The sequence below is a fragment of the Poecilia latipinna genome, unplaced genomic scaffold (genome assembly GCF_001443285.1).
Source record: "Poecilia latipinna isolate Pla-1442-1.1 unplaced genomic scaffold, P_latipinna-1.0 Scaffold41, whole genome shotgun sequence".
NCBI classification, from domain to species: Eukaryota; Metazoa; Chordata; class Actinopteri; order Cyprinodontiformes; family Poeciliidae; genus Poecilia; species Poecilia latipinna.
The window spans coordinates 55168-71819 of NW_015112657.1; the positions used below are offsets into that span (position 1 = coordinate 55168).

At 40.3% G+C, this 16652-nt stretch overlaps 1 protein-coding gene across 4 annotated transcripts in view; it reads left to right on the forward strand.

Moving 5' to 3' along the window:
• Positions 1-1290: 1290 nt before the first annotated feature.
• gli1 (GLI family zinc finger 1) overlaps positions 1291-16652 on the forward strand; it is a 55194-nt gene continuing 39832 nt past the window's right edge. For 3 of the 4 annotated variants that reach the window (XM_015047440.1, XM_015047431.1, XM_015047448.1), the window contains exon 1: positions 1291-1685. The gene's annotated coding sequence lies outside the window, so the exon portion shown is untranslated. The remainder of the gene's footprint in view (positions 1686-16652) is intronic. The other variant, XM_015047422.1, reaches the window with a different exon arrangement.

The following is a 16652-nucleotide window of genomic DNA, read 5'->3' on the forward strand; positions in this document are numbered from 1 at the left end:
TGTGAATGGACTCCAGCCTTGGCTCGGGTCACCAACTGTTCAGGCTTTCCCGGCTGCTTTGAAAATCAAACCGCCTCATGAATGTAGTTATTCACTGACGTGCGGCTAATAAACACTCTTGGTTCCGTGGTGATGAGTTTGGATTCTGCAAAACATTTGAATACAAAACACTTAACACATTCAATATTTTCTTTTGTTAGTGCTGTTAAATCTTTACAGATCTATTCAATAACAAGCACTGTAAAAAGCACATTAATATTTTATGGGTTATTACGCAATTAAATCAAACAAACAAAAAATACCATAAGAAGTCAACGGCTCCTCATCAACTGATATAGTAACATTACAGCAAACATACATAAATAAACAAACAACTAGATCATATCTAGATAGAATAAATTAATTAGCTACATTATACCATTTTAAGATTAATGTTTTCAGAAATAAATCAATAAATAGTTAAGATGAAAAAATAACAAAGAAGAATTTACTTTTTTTTTTCTTTTATATTTACTGTGATCTTTTTCTTTTTCTGAAACATTGTTATTCTCTGCATAAATAAATAAATAAATAAATAAATAAATAAATAAATAAATAAATAAATAAATATGTGATTATTTATAAAAATATAAAAATATAATTACAACTTTTCTTATAACACTCATATGTCTATTAAATGTGATCATGTACACTTCCTGAAATAATAATGTCTGGTTTTAGGTTAAGTGTCGGCGCACGGCTTTCTTCTTTAATAACCCAATAACTTTGTGGTCGCGTCGGCTCTGGTCCGGCTCCAGGGCAGCGGATTGGATTCCAGTCCAGGTTTTGTGGTGGATTTGACTGGTTGAGGCTCAGCAATCTGCAGCATCCCCACAAGAAGCCAGCCAGGCAGCCACACACGCTGTCCGATGGGCTGCTATGAAGTTACACTGTTAAAGTAAACACAAACATTTATAGATAGGTTTTCACAATTACTAGATAAGAACCTACTTAATATAGACGCAGCCGTGTACGTACAAGCATTTGATAAACACTTGGAGGCTGTGATGCCTTTATATAGCTGATTATATTACTTTAAAGGAATGCTCTTTTATTTACTGAGAAGAGGGAGGGAAACTGACCGACCATCACTTCGGTTGTGTTTCTGGGCTGCATGTTAAGTTTGAGGAGAAAACCGAGGCAGTGTGGTTCTTTTTTTTCTCTCTCTCTCTCTCTCTCTTTCTTTTTTTTTAAGAAAAACAAAAAGTGAACTTCCTGTTTCGGGGTGGTCCACAGGCTGTGGAGAAAGGGAGGGAGGACAGGGAAGGAGGGGGAAGAGAGAGGGAGAAGGGGGTGCGCATTCCCGCATTGGCTGTGCAGCCAACTCCAAGGCGCTTTGCGGGACTCCAGAGCCGAACATGGGGTGCAGTTTTGTCAACGTCTGCCTAAAGACACTTTGAAGAATTCGAAAGTATGCAAGATCCCTGCTGAAGAAGGAACAATGTGTCGGTTTCTGTGAAGATTTCACTCATCTCCATCCGCCTGCTTGCCAGAAAAGTTGAGAGAGAGAGAAAGAAAGAAAGAAAGGGGAAAGAGAGAGAGACGGGAGGCTTTACTGGAAACTTTCTCAGTCCCTGGATCCTCTGAGCTCTTCCAAGGACTCCAGTCAGGGAGTTTCATGCTGAATATTTCTCCTCTACCCTGAGGTAAGCAGAGCTGATGATTTATGGTCGCTCTGTAAATCACAGCCGAATTATTAATTGACTTGATTACGCGTGTTCTTGGTTTGAAAGTAACTTTTTGCGCAGCCTTATAATCACCCTTGTAGCCTGGATCTCTTTAAATCAGATGAAAACTTTAAACTGTGTGTTACAGTAGGTTTTTTCCATGTCTTTGTTTATGTGTTGCTTTCTTTTTTCGTCTTACGTTTTGTTTTAAATTTTCCCCTTATTTGATAAGATATTGTGTTCGGTTTTTGTGGGTTTTGTGGTTTCTTGGGGTAGAGTATATTTTACTTTGGGTTTAAAAGAGACCTGGGAAGATATTTAAATTGTTTTCTGTTTAGACATGAGAGGACAAGCTGACGTTTTGCTGAATTTCCTGGCTCAATTGCAGACCCCCCCCTAAAACTGCTTCCTTTGGGGTGGGGGTCTGCAGGTTTGCCCGAGGACAGTAGCAGGGCCACCCGAGAACAGCTGTTTCTTGTAATTCGCAACACTTTTGGTGCCAGTATTTGTCCTACATGCTTACCTCTTGCTGCAGTTTGTCAAAACTTTTAATGCATAAACTTTGATGGTTTTCTGACATCTGCACTTTTGGTGCTTCTTATGAATTGAACCCTGCTATCATCCATCTCTAATCTGGGATAGATGTTGGATTCTAATCTAATTATCTGAGTAAGAGTGGACTGTAGCTGCTAATGTGGGAAGATTAGGCCACTGCTAATAGTGGCCCTGCACTGAAGAGCGTCAACATCAGCCTCAATGGGGAGGCCAAACACTTATTTATTTCCAAAGTGACAGTGAGAAGTGCTGAGCACACACAGTGTGAAGCTTCCCCACTCACACATATACCTTTTGTAGACTGCATTAAGAGGAAGACTCTTGAAAGGATTTATGAGATATTAAATTATTTAACTGCTTTGCAACTGGACGAGGTGGATTTAGCTACTGTTATCAGGTTTTTATGCTGAAAGAAGCTGAATAAAAAAGCTTGGGGTCATTTTCCATCATGAGCAATCACGCTGACTCCTTTAGAGGTTTACATGGGGGAGCATTCGATGGACGAGACTGCACTTGTCCTTTGGCCACATGAGAAAAGCTCTGCAGGGGAGCTTCCTTGCCCTCTCTGGTCTTTATCAAGTGTGTTGAGCTCGAAAGGCTCCTTAATGGGGATGGCCTTAAACAAATACACTGTGCAGGAGGCAGCTGACCTCAGATTTGCAGTCACAGGTCAGGTCTGAAGTGATTTACCACAGTCATATCAGGGGACTGATGGGTTTTTCTTTGACCTCGTACAATTTTTATTTGGGTGGATTTGCGTCTACTGTAGTAAAAACGAGTAAAACTTTGGCCAAACTTCTCTCTGGTATTAATCATGATGATAAAGTCACTTTTTTGGGGAGCTTAGGGTAGGCAGTGGGGGCGGAGGGTTTGGCCCCTGATTATGTGACACAGGTGTAACAAGAAGCAGGCAGCAACAAGTGGTGTGTTTTTGTCAAGATTCCATTTTAGTCCGCACAGCAAGAAACTCGTCACGTGACGCCTGCAACCCGTCACCCCCCCTTCCACTACACGGTCCTTCTCCCACCTTCCACACACAGGGAGAGAGAGGGGAGGTAAGGGGGAGAAGGACCACCCTCACTGGGATCACAGCCCTTCAATCAGACCCTTTCACACCCTGTGAACCTGAAACAATCAGGGTTTAATAGCAGCTGTCTGTCTGTCTGAGCCGGGCCTGGCTCAAACCGCACGGACGATCAGCTTCGGCCCGGGACGCTCCAAAGGACACAGAACTCGCTCCTTTTTCTTCTGTCTCCTCATTGGCCTCTTTACCACTTCCAGGCACATGAACATATCAGAGGAAAGGCATTCAGAGATGATTGTCGCCTCATCAGATTTGAGTTTGCGTCGCTTCTGATCTGCTGCACATCTTCAGTTTACTCCATGTCCGTTTTTGGCTGAGGGTGAAGAAATTGTTTGGAGGCAAAACTTGCTTCCCAGCCCATTTGAAAGCGTAAGAATTAGCTGTGGGTTTCACAGAGATTTGTACAGTAGAAAGACTAAATGATGCTGGAGTGAGACAGAGCACTGAGGAGGGGTGCTACTAAGTAAAGAGCTGACACCAGAGGGCAAAAGCATTAAACACTTAGCAAGCTTGAATCGCATTAGTCAAAGGGCACCCATAATAGTGAGGGGAAATGTTGCAACCATGGGAAATATTCAGAAAATCATTGTCCGTGGTCACTCTGAGATTTCCCACCCATTAGAGGGCGTATCGGACAAATCACAGCGGACAGGATTAGATGAATGATCTTCACAGCCGATCAGTTCAAAGCGATAGAAAAATGAGACAGAGGTCATCTGGGTTTGATGCAATTAGTCCAGTGGAGGTTTTCATTCTTCTTGTTTTGTTTTTGATGAAAAAAAGACTTTTATGAAATCAATTCAGTGCTGAAGATAACTGCTGGTAGCGGTACTAAACTAATTCTAGGATCACATGTGTTTTAATCTTGTTGTGACTCATCAGATGTTTTCTCATTAAACAAAATATTCTGGCGAGGAAGCATTGAGGTGTACCGCATATCACATCAGTGTCTTCATATCTTGTCTCATTAAAAAAAAATTAGTTTTATTTTGGTTTTTACTACTCTTGAAAACAAAATGATACTTAGATTTTACCACATTTATGTGCAACATTTTGAAAAGTGCGGCATGCATTTATAGGTAGCCTTCTGTATTCTGATACCTCCTAATTAGTAAAGTCCACATGCGTAATTTAATCTCAAAGAACATCACAATAAAAACCAGGAAACAAAGCAAACAAGTCAGGCATAAGGCTGTGGAGAAATTTCAAACAAGATTAGAATAAAAAACTATTTCCCAAACTTTAAACATCCCACAGATCTCTGATTAATCCAAAAATTGGAAAATGGAAAGAGTATGGGAAAACTACAAACCCACAAAGACGTGGCTAAGATGAGATGGCCAGTTGAGACCTAGTTCCAAGATGCTATGTGTGGAATAAAACAAAACAAAACAAAACAACAAAATATCAGCAACATGTTTCATGGTGGGAAGATGTTGAGGTCAAGGTGAAAATAATATGAGGACCTTGAGATATGGTAGTGGTAGCATCTCGCTCTGTGAATGTCCTTCTTCAATAGTGATAGGGAAGTTTGTCAGAACTGACAGGAAGATGGACTGTGCTAAATACAAAGTGAGTCTAAACATCCAGCCAAGATGTGCTCATTTCTCCAAGCACATCTATGAGTTGGAATGGCCCAGTCAAAGTTCAGACTTCAACTGAGAATATGTAGCAAAGCTTGAAATCTGTGCTTTGTTCAGTTTGAATGAGCTTGTGCAATTTTGTTCAGAAAAACAAGCAAAAACTTAAGTTTTATGAGTAAACTTCAAATAACCTGTAGCTGTAATTGCAGCAAAACGTCTTTTTGTAGTATTTACTGATGGAGGCTGAATATAAATTCATGCCACACTTTTCAGATATTGGTTTATTAAAAGCCATGTATTCTTTTCCTCCCATTGTTCAGATTCTGTACTTTGTGTTGTGTGTCACATAAAGTCCCTGTAAAATACAGTGAGGGCTGCGTCTGTGATGTGGGAAAATCTGAAGAATATTAAGTGGTGTGAATACTTTTGCCAGGTAGAACAGATGAAAAAGTTCAAATTTACTGCCTGCAGCGCTGTATATGTGCGCCTGTGATGTAGATTTTCTGCCGACAGTAAGAGGAGGAGCTGACGCTTTTCCCGGTCGTTCGGTGCCTCTGCTTTGAATTGGGGCGGTGGGTTTCTTTGCCTCCATGTGTCAGTGTGCGTGTGTGGGTTTGTGCACAAGCAAGCCTAACTATCACCTCATGTGGTTGATATTAGAAATCAAACGACAGCTAATAGCATCCAGGTGAAAATGCTGGGTTGTTTTTGTGTGCACAAACAGCCCACGCTGATGCTCATTACTCTCCATTAAATCCGCTCAGTTTGTGGCTCTGACTGAAAGAAGCAGGAACAGCCTGGTCTTGTAGTATTTCTTATGTTGTTCCTGCAGGTTCATTCAGACTATTTTTTACTCTAACTTGCTTGTGTGTGTGTGTGTGTGTGTGTGTGTGTTTTTCTTTTTGGGTTGTCTGTGTGTTTCAATGTGTGTGTTCCCGACTGCTGATGACTCATCTTGTGCTTTACTGTCGGCAGGCAGAAAGTGAAGAAGAGGCGGTGTTTATTATTTCACCAGGTTGCCATAGCCACAATGCTTTTAGGTGCTGGCATAATTAGTGAAGTTACAACACAGAGTCTGACGTCTGACTGTAGTATTCATCAATTAGAAGAAAAAAAATGACACGTCTGTGCTTCCCTTTTGCTGTTTTAGAGAAGGAGAGGCAATATAACAAGATAAAGATCATCACAGGTTTTGCGTCATATTCATTTTCCAAAGATTTATACCTTTTGTTTTATAACAAGTAAGGTAATGATAGAGTTCCTTAACTGCATCATGGATGCTTTGATTTTACTATTCAGAAATGAAGGGACTGAGGAGAAAGTGCAGCGGGGATATTCATGTTGCGTGTGTTTATGATGGCTCTTCTGGACAACAACTCTGTTATCTGAGATGAGATAACTTCCTAAGAATGTTGGCTTGCCATATGTTTTCGAGAAACATGCAGTTCCACATTAAACACGCTCCTGTCAGTGTCTGTGTGCTGCAAGCATCTACATTTAGGATGTTTTTGTTTTGGTTTAATTCATAAGTACAGCTGGATATTTGCAATAAAGAAATGTTCAGGATCTGATTCTGATTCCGGTGTCTGTTCTAGACACCAATTTCTTAGAGAAATTGGCGTCTGTTTCTTTAAGAATCTCCTACTCTTTCCAGCACATCATCACAACAATGCTTCTCCATGCCGTCCATTGGTGCTGCTTTCAACCATTCTTAGGGGCATTGTAGTTTGTATGATACACACAGCACATACACAGTTCCATCAGGTGTTTGCTAATTGCTGCTGCTAGTCTGGAGGAGCTGAGAGAGGAAGGCACATGGGAGGGGTGGGAAGTAAGTTTGGGGACTAAAGCTCTTAGGCTTAGCTTTGGGTAAATAGGCAGCACGATGTATGAGCAGATGTTTAGGAACCCCTGAATGGCTGCCATGTGAGATTTAAGGATTTCTAAAACATGCATGAATGAGTCAAAGCAACACTCCAGGTATGTGCTTGATGAGGGAATAACATGGTAACATTATATACATTTGCAGAATACTTCCCCTTTAAAAACAGCAGCTCTGTTGAAGTAAGAAATGCCTTGAAACCTATGCTTTACAGGTTAACAACACTGACATTTTAAAGGTTGTCATTAGCAATAATTCTGTGGTGGATAGTAAAAAGATATATACATTTTATAGAAAAGTCTAGAAATCACCAAAGTGGTGGAAGTCTAACAGGCAGTTATAGGGTCACCTGTTGAGCTGATTTTATCCTTTTAAAACAGCTCAATCTGAAGATGTTAATAACGATGGGAAACAACAAAACAACCAGGCCACCTTCTTTTAAACCTGCCGCTGTTTTCCCAGTTGAACAACTTCAGCTTCAATGAGTTGTGGACTTGTCTATCTGCTCCCAGTCTGGTAAGACTGAGAAAACTTTGGGATTTTGGGTCAGGCAGGAGTTTATGAAAATGTTGTACCGCTGCCTTTTTAGTGCCCTTTAAGTCTGGAAATTATCCCACCAAACTGACAGTCAGCTGTTGATAACCAGCAGCCTCCACCAAAATAATATTGCACATTAACACAAAACATTATCTAGCTGAGATGACAGCAACAACCTTCCTTTTGATAAGGTTATTGTGATCTTTTCTGTCTTTTCTCTCATCTTTGATGGCAAGTGTGAACTTTACATACTCTATAATCTCAATAAAATATTACTTTGAGGATGTACACACCTGAACAAACAGGTTATAGAGCTTTTTAACTTTTAAAATATTTTTCCTGTTACAGATTTATTTTTATTTGGATATTGTATAAGTCACAGTAAATGCGTACACGTTTTTTCTTTCTTAAATCAAAAAAGCACAGCTTTCTAACATGGGTTAAGCAAGTTTTAGATTTGCTGTGAATATATATTTTTTATCTTCCTGCTTTTATTTAAAAGCAAAAATGCATCCATGTCAGCTGACTGACAGCTTGAGCAGCAGGTGATGAAGGAGGAACGTTACACTTTGTTTCGTTCGATCTCGTCTTCAGGGGTTGTGTACAGGACAGTTTGTGTTTGTGTGGTGCTTCTTGTACCTTCCTCCTCCACAGGGTGCGACTGGCAGGTGTGGCTTCCAGCTGATCCTCATCAGGCGTAATCAGGAGGAGTTTAAAAGAGGAGCGGTTTCCTGAGGTAGAGGCCAGATGGTTAACTCCAACTGTGTGTCCAGTGGCCTCTGGATACTCGGTACTCGCTCACAGCCTTTCCCTGCTCCATGCATTATGTGTTAGCTCACCTGCGCCAGGCCTCTTGCTGCTGACCGCCCTCCTGAGGAAACTCGAACTATCACTTGCCTGTCCACCCTCAGACCTCCACCTGTTCACGCTTCCCCCCCCCCGGAACAGTAGAAGAATCACAGTTACCAGATGCGCTGCCCACCTTCTCCCTGCCAACCACATCCTCTGAAGACCTACTTACCTCTCCTTGGGTCTCCACCACTCACCAGAATCATGAAGCTGCATTATCACTTTAATCTCCTCAGTTTCAATATCAAACGTCTCACACCAGCAATTGATCAACAGGTTGATCAACCTGAACCTGACTCTCCAGTCTTTCGCTGCCCCCCTTTTTCTGAGTCTCTAATTTTTCTAAGAGTTTTAATCCAGCATTGTGACTATCGGAGGAAACTCTTTTTTGCCATTACAAAAAGTTTCAAACGTACAAATACTTTTTTTTTTTTTTTTGATGTTTTGAAAACTTGAGTGTTCCTTTAAAAATGAAAATTGACATTTTAATGCACTGGATGGCTTTAACCACATTGGTGCAGTCGCCAATGCTCAAAAACCACAAAGAAAATAATTCTTCCTGTTTCTTTTTGTAACGTCTCTTCCAAATGTCCCACTTGAGAATAAATAAATTGTCCTCCATCTCTTTTTTTTCAAAATGTTCCCATTCTTGTCTTTTCTCTGCTCAGACTAAGAGCTTCTGTTTCCACAAGCTACCGCGGCTAGGTCGTTGCCATGTTAGCCAGATCAGATGCCATAACAGGAAGTCGGTAAACATTCACTGCACAGTGACACACTCGTATGTGACTTACGACTGCTGCGAGCCAAATGCAGGCCCGAGTCGTCACTGATACGCCAAGAGGAATCCGTTGTGGGTCAAAGGTAACCGCTCTCATCGTCAGACAGCCTCACGTCTACGACAACACCTCGGACATGATGTTCCAGCTGAAGAGCAAAAGATTTCTGTAGCTTAATTTTGATTTACAAGCAACATGTGTCAATGAGGCAGAAACTGAGCAAAAGAAAAAGGAAAAAAAAAAGCTTCTTCAGAAAGGCTTATCTGCAACTGAACAGTCAGGCTACAACATACTGAAGCATGCACTGATCAGAGGTGATTCAGAGCTTTGGCAGTTTTGTAATTGTGCAAACTAAAGCTGGGTGTTTATTCTTTTTAGCGTAAAAAGAAAAAGTTTAATGAAACACGTTCATTTTGCTCCCTAGCCTTAAAACTTACGTCTTGTGTCCAGAGAAAATATCTAATTTCAGGGAGAAACAAACTACAGAGGGGTTCAGTTTTGTTAGGTGTAATTAACCTTATTTCAACAAAGCTTTCTGTGGCCTCCTTTTGAGTAGACAGAAGTCTAATTCTTTATTGTTGCTTGGATGGACACACAAAAATACATATCCTGTACATTTTCAATATATTTTGCTAACTTAATTAAGCCTGTAGGAAAATAATTTTGTTGGCACGCTTTGAGAAAGAGCTTTCTAGTCTCATTAAAAGTGGAATTTGCTGGAAAGGAAAGAAGGGCAAAAGACAGTGCAGGGGGGGAAAAAAGAGTGAAACATTTCATAGTGTAGGAGTTAGAGGGAGAGAGATGCAGATTGTTTTAAATCCACAGCGAGTCAGCCTCTCAAATTTATGCCCATGGGCTGCTTCTTGGGTGGGCTGCTAGGAGGGCGGTGCACTAGCTGGATCAGGGGAAAGTTGCAGACTCCAGACTGCTTGCCTTGCTCCAAAGCTTTTCCTGCTGCAACACATTTACAACTTAGCCGTCCTGACTGGCTGACTGGGTGCTTGGCCCTGCCCTAACTGACTGAGCTGCAGTGGCTGGCTCTTTCTTATTTGGCAACCGCGGCTTTTCAGCGCTTTTCATGGCGTCTGGGGCTTTGAAGGCAGGTTTTATGTAGGGAACTCTGGACGGTTTCTGGTAAAAAAAAAAAAAAAAAAAAAACAAAAATGTGTAGCACAACTGTTTTTATTAACAAATTATTTCATGGGTTTGGAAATTGGTGCTTTCTTTTTCCAAAATAACCACTTGCTTCATGTTTAAAAACTGATTTCCCCTGAGAGCGAGTTTGTCCTCGAGAAAGAACAGAAACGATCTGCATCTCAGTTCATGAACCGGGATCAGATAAGATGTAATTCTGCCTCCTCTGTATTTCATGCCAGCACTGACTGTTTTACTCAGCAGAAGAATCATCTGGACCCACATGTAGCCAACAGAATGAGTTCAGGATGTGGGGCTGAGGGAGAATAACTTCAAGTGATTCACTATTACAAGAACCCCACGGATGCATTAAAAATCAAAGGAAGTGATCATTTTACAAACAAAAGCACACAGTTTAAATTGGCCAAGTTTTGTCCTTCTTTTAAACAACTTCTGAAATACTTTCCTTATAGTTCCCTACAAAAGGGATGACATCAGCAACATCTGAATCAGCTCAAATGATCTAAGATCCAGTTCAAAGGGTGGTTTGGTTGGTTTCTTGATTCACGAAGTTAATGCGCTGAAGCAATAATCTTGGGTATACAAACAGAACAACCAGAAAGACCAGTGGGAAGTAAACACTAGAAATGCACATATTCAAAATTTGTAAACATGTTTTTAATCCCTGGTTTTTGCACAACTTTTATTTGCTTATGGTAATCTCAACTGATTCCAGTTTTGATTTAAGAACTATAATTAACAGTACCTTGCAGCAAGGAGGTCCAGGTTTTGAATCCTGGCCTGTTTCTCCAAGGAGTTTGCATGTTCTCCAGTGCATATGTAGGTTCTCTCTACTTCCTCAACAGTTCAAAAACATGACTGTTAAATGTGTCTCCATATTAAGCTTAGGTATGAGTGTGTGTGAGTGTGTGTACATGATTGGATGTCCAGTGATCTGTCCAGGGTGTACCCCGCCTTTCACCCAATGACCCACCTCACCTCCAGGTTTGAGACGTTTCAGTTTCAAACCTGCAGATGAGCTGCCTCTGAGCTGCCTCTGGCTTTTCGTAAATCACAAGTGCATACGATAACTTCTAGCAGAGCTATGAGCTTTCAGAAATGAAGCCATCAGGACAGAACCACAGGAGGAATGGTGCAGCATTGACGTTTCACAAAAAAATCTGTTCCGGAGATTCCCCCCATAGCATTCTTTTCAAAAGAATAACAGCGGATGAACTTAATAATCTTGTGAAAGGCTTAGCAAATGCTTCAAATTTAATTATATATTTTGACTTGTTGGAAATGATTTCTGAGTCTTCCTGAGCTGCCTGGTTCCTATCCATCACCCTCTTGTAAATTCCAGCTTGATTCTACGCGAGACATCTGACGCGTGGCTTTGACTACATACTTAGCAAGTCAGGAGCATAAAACTGATGGGGTAACTTTAACCCCCCTTGCCTCCTCAGCCCTTTCACAAAACATGGAATGATAATTTGCTGAATTAGGAAATGTTACTCATGCACATTTAGCATTTCTTAACAATTAATATATTTTTAAAGTTAATCATTCACCAGTTTCCCTCCAAAGTTTCTTGTGTCTTAAAAACAACATGCACATATAAATTCTCAATGTGAGCACATAGTAATTCTTTTTATTATTGAGCAGTTTGCAAACTTTGGTTCATTTCTGCCTGTGTGTCTCCCTGCTTTCCAAGCTAATTCACTCTGAAGGTATTATGGTTATTGGAAGGCTTGTAAACCATTAAAGCTCGATTTACAAGAGAAAGAAAATGGGATCCGGGTGTCTGGGGGGGAGGGGAGCAGTGACCTCAGGCTTGGTACTGGTGGTGACCCCATCATAGGTGATCACCAGAATTGAATTCCTCTCAAACACCAGGCCAGCAGTACATCTGGAGCTGTTTGCAACAAACTGCAGACCACTCCTCGATTACATAATTGTGCCCATTAATTACACAGGGAGGACCCTCATTTCCTGGTAGCCAATAAATAACAAAAGAGAGAGCCAGTAAAGACAAACTCTAAGACACATATGATTACAGGGAGTAAAACATTAAAAAAAATATATTTTTATTCATAAAAGCAGCCCAAAACCATGTATATTTTTTTACTGGATTCTATTTTTACTGCTGCTGTATGTTTATTTTTTATAAATCTTATGTAAATCTCCGTCATATATTGGAGTAGAGTTTCAAAGTAAAGATTAAATAAAAGCAGCTGTTGGTTTAATAGCATCCAAGATATTAAAATCTACACTGCTGTTTGTTTTTTCTTGTATACTCTGTGTGTTTTTGGCCACACACAAAGCTCCATGCAGGTCATTTCGCCTTCAGAGTTTTTTTTTTAAGGTAAATTGCTAACTACATGTTGTGACTGGATAGATGCAGGTGTGATTTCTGAGGAGGGTTTTCACACCATGACAGGATTCCAGATGATGGCTCGCATCAAGCTGGAATGCAAGTTTTATTTTGCAGGGTGTAATGATAATATCAAATACAATTTTCAAAAAATATTATAAGCAAGAATTAGGTGCAGAAATTTGAATCTATCGCTGATTTTTTTCATAACACAAGGTTTAAAATAACTTTGCAGACTCTTTGTTAAAAATCCTTTAGGAAGTTGCTTTTTGTAGCCATCATCCAAATCTTGGTACAGTTGTAGCAGATGGTTGACCACCTTTCCTGTCATAAATTGTTAGGTTCCTTGTAAAATGGTTGGTTTCTTCTCAAGTTGAATTCTCAGTTCTCAGTCCACAGTCAGTTTAAGTCCAGTTGTGTCAAAGTTTTAACCATTTGGCTGTTGATTTGAGGTGAAGGTGTTGAATTTGAAGGTAATCCACTATTGTTATCCCACCTTCTTTGGGCAGTTACAAGCTTCACATTTGGTAATACTAAGGTTAATCTTGACTCCAAACACTGCTTTTGCCTTTCTCCAGCAGGAATGTTGCCTGGAACCTGGAACTTCTTGTTGCCATACCACTGAGCTGCCCACAATCTTCATTTAATGTTACTTATCATAATTTAATAATCAAAAGAAAAAGAAATGAGGTTGGAAAACATCAGCACTAGATGTTTTTCTCTAACAAAACTATCCCTCCTCAGATCTGATCAGCACAGTCATTGAACACTGAGAGATTAATTGTAGCTGAGGACAGAGAGCCGTGCCACTAAGGATGCCTCGAGGTGCAGATCCTGCTGTGAACTGACCTCCTGCTGCACTCAGCATGAAACAAATGTTCAAAAGACAATACATTTGTTGCAGCTGTTATTTTTTCAGGTTCACTCTGTCGCTCCTTCTGCACCATTTTTTTTTTTTTTTATAACCAATGCTGTTCTTGCCTTCAACCAGGTTGGCTTTATTTTGGGGGAGGGCGAGTACAGAGTCGGTTTGAGTTCAGAGTAATGCACCTGCTAGCAAAACTTTGAGGAGAGCGTGAGAGAATGGAAAAACAACTGGTTGTAGGGAGGGTGGGAAGTTCTGTGTGTTTTCTGAGAGTACGGGAGGTAAAAACTAGGAACATGGGGGGAGTAGAATGGAAGATCCTGTTTGATGGAGCTTCTTGGTCGGTGGGCTGCAGGGAGGATCGCAATGCCATGCCGGGTGTTTATGCTCGGTTTGTGGGACCACACTGCTGAATACAGAGTGTGGTCACAGGGATGCTCGCTCAATTTTCCTTTCTCTCACACAATGCTTAGATTTCTTGCTGTGATAGATCAGGAGAAATGTGCAGAAACCCCCGTTTTCACCAAATGCATCCTGGGAGCAGCGCCTCCTCAGGACCCTGAAATCATGCAATGAAATAATTCTCATAATGTCACAAACTTTCTTTCTTAGATGCCTTGTTTACATGATAAATCATTGAAAGTAATGCTGCCTGGCCCTCCAACTACTTTCAGTTCTCTTCTTCTGCATGGCTTGTGCTAGTGGCAACAACTGGTTGTTGATCATGTGAGTTGTGTGATGCGAAAAAGTATTTCCATTGCAGTTTTTCAAAATAAATCAATTTCGATACAGCCAAAAAAACACCTCATCCTAGCGTCAAAACATTTTATCGAAAAACAAGAGTTCTTTTGAAATTGCCGTGTTTTTATTAAGCAAATTTATTTTCAAAATGTCAAATTGATCAAATATATGGTCAAAGGAAACGCAGCTACTGAATGCCACTGTTATAGGTTTGACAAAGCTGACCAACCAGTCAGTCAGGATTTTCTAACTAAGCTTCTGCTAACAATCTTGGCTCTGAAACTAACTCTTTTTTTTTCCCAAAATATCAAATTCTAGATAAATAGTAAGTAAATGTTTATATAATATTGCCTTATGTCATACTGCATTAAAAAGTAGCATTGCAGTATTTGAACTGCTGAGCTCATACTTTAACAGAAGTTGGTATTGACTGAGTTACTGGGCATCTAATAAAATCCTGTGACCCCTGACTGACACAGTGTCAGATTGTCAGCTGTCTGAGACTTTTTGGACCTTGACTTGCATCTTAAAAATTGCCATTGTGCAGACCTACTGACGCTGCAACAGGTTGTAATTTCCCTACGTGCTTTTTGAATACAGTCAGTTGTTCTGTGATGGATCATGTATTGGCCTTCTTAAGCTCCATAAAGCATTCTGGTGTGCTGACAGATAGACTCTGGCTTCGAGTTCTGAGTGTTTTAGATTTGAGATATGACTGGAAATGGATGTTCAGAGTTTCAACCAGTAAAAACCACATGATCTCACTCAAAGACATTATTTATTCACACTTGTCTTATTGTGCAGCTGTGGAGCAGAGACACGAAGAGCACTCGTGTGTCGTGTGCAGATGTTTAAGCGTACATTGGGCGAACGGTTCCAGATGTAGATATTGTGAAATCTTTTGATGGCTATTAAACTTTAGGCTGTGCTACATAGTTTCAGTATGGTGCTGATCCATTTTATTTTATCACTATATTGTACATCTATTTTTGTAAACTGTGAAGGGACTGCAGATGTGAATTAGTTTATGCCACAACTTTCATCAAATGGTGACATCTGCGTTAGATATGTACATTTTCCCTTCATATATAAAGTTTATATTATTATTATGAAATTTGTGTAAATTATTTGATCTGATACGTAGCAAGCTTTATATTGTTAGCAGAACAGAGGCTGACCACCACATATCGTTTTGGAAAACTTCCTCACTGACAGTAGGCCCCGATTACACTATATAACTTTAGCAAATGAAGAAAGCAAATTGGAGTTCCTGATCATTTTTTTTTCCTTGTGTCAGTTAATTATGTTGTCATATAAATGGTGCAACATTTGTACGGAAAATGCATTTGTGGGTCGAGTTATAGCGTTGAACATGAGAAGTTCGCCCATGAAAGACAATGTCCCTCTTACTTTTTTCAAAACAACAAACATCAACAGCATCAAATGCTGTTTTTTTTTTAAGTTCAACACTTCAGATTTTAAAGGTTTTCCAGGCTGCAATTTTTAGATGCTTGACTTTGTAAATAATCTTGGCAATGTGGTGTTTATAGTTGTTCAGTTGTAAGGCCGTGATTTAATCATGTGATGCTGTCATCGTCACAGACTTGCTGTCACTGCTTGTAACTCTAGATGAAAGCAGTGGCACAGTGAGGTATGATGTCTCCAGAAACTATTTACGGCCATAGTCTTTAAAGCTTCCAACTGCTGAAACATCGGCCCTCCCCCTGTGTTTCATTTGGGTTGAAACTAAAACAATCCCAAATAACTGGTTTTGTTTTCTTTGTAATTGAAATTAGTGTAGACTTAAAAGAGAATGAACAATTTGTTGTTCTTTTTCTTCTGCTCATCCTCACTGCTGGTAAATAGACTATTTGCCTTACAATCAGCATTGGGCAACTGAAATTCATGCATTGACACATTTGTTACAAAAATATGAAAAAAGTTCAAGGGGTATGAATATGTTTGCAAGACATTTTAAAGGCATTCAAGTTTTCAGGAATGGAAATACAGGTTTTTCCTGACGCCACCCATAACTTCTATATGCAAAGCAGCCATATTGTATTTTGAGGTCTGTGTTTTTGATAAAACTCAAAGTTTTTAGATTTGATCAGTCATAAAATATGTTTTTTTTTTCTTATTTCGCCTATGATCACTGCTCAATGTCTAAGTCTGATCACTGGCTTATTACTTAGCGGCTGTCTATCCATTTGCACTTGTGTCTTGTAATCATACTTTAAAAATCATTAACTATAAAAGAATGGACAGCGGTTTTTCCAGTTAGTGGTGATTATTGTTCTGGCTGGTGCTGTGCGTCCTCATTCCCTCCCTCATCTTGTGTGTCCCAGCTCACACTCCAGCTTCCTGTCGGAGAGAGCTGAGCCTCGGGGCAGAGAGACATCTCTTTCCAACCAGCCAGCTCCATCACACATGCTGCAGCTTGTCAGACTGGGTTTGTGCGAGGGCGATGGGATGTCAGCATGCAAGCTTGTGTGTCTGTGGACGTCTGCATGTGCAAGTGTGTGTTTCAGTGTGTTCTGATTCGAAGAGATATGGGTGCTCTCTCTCT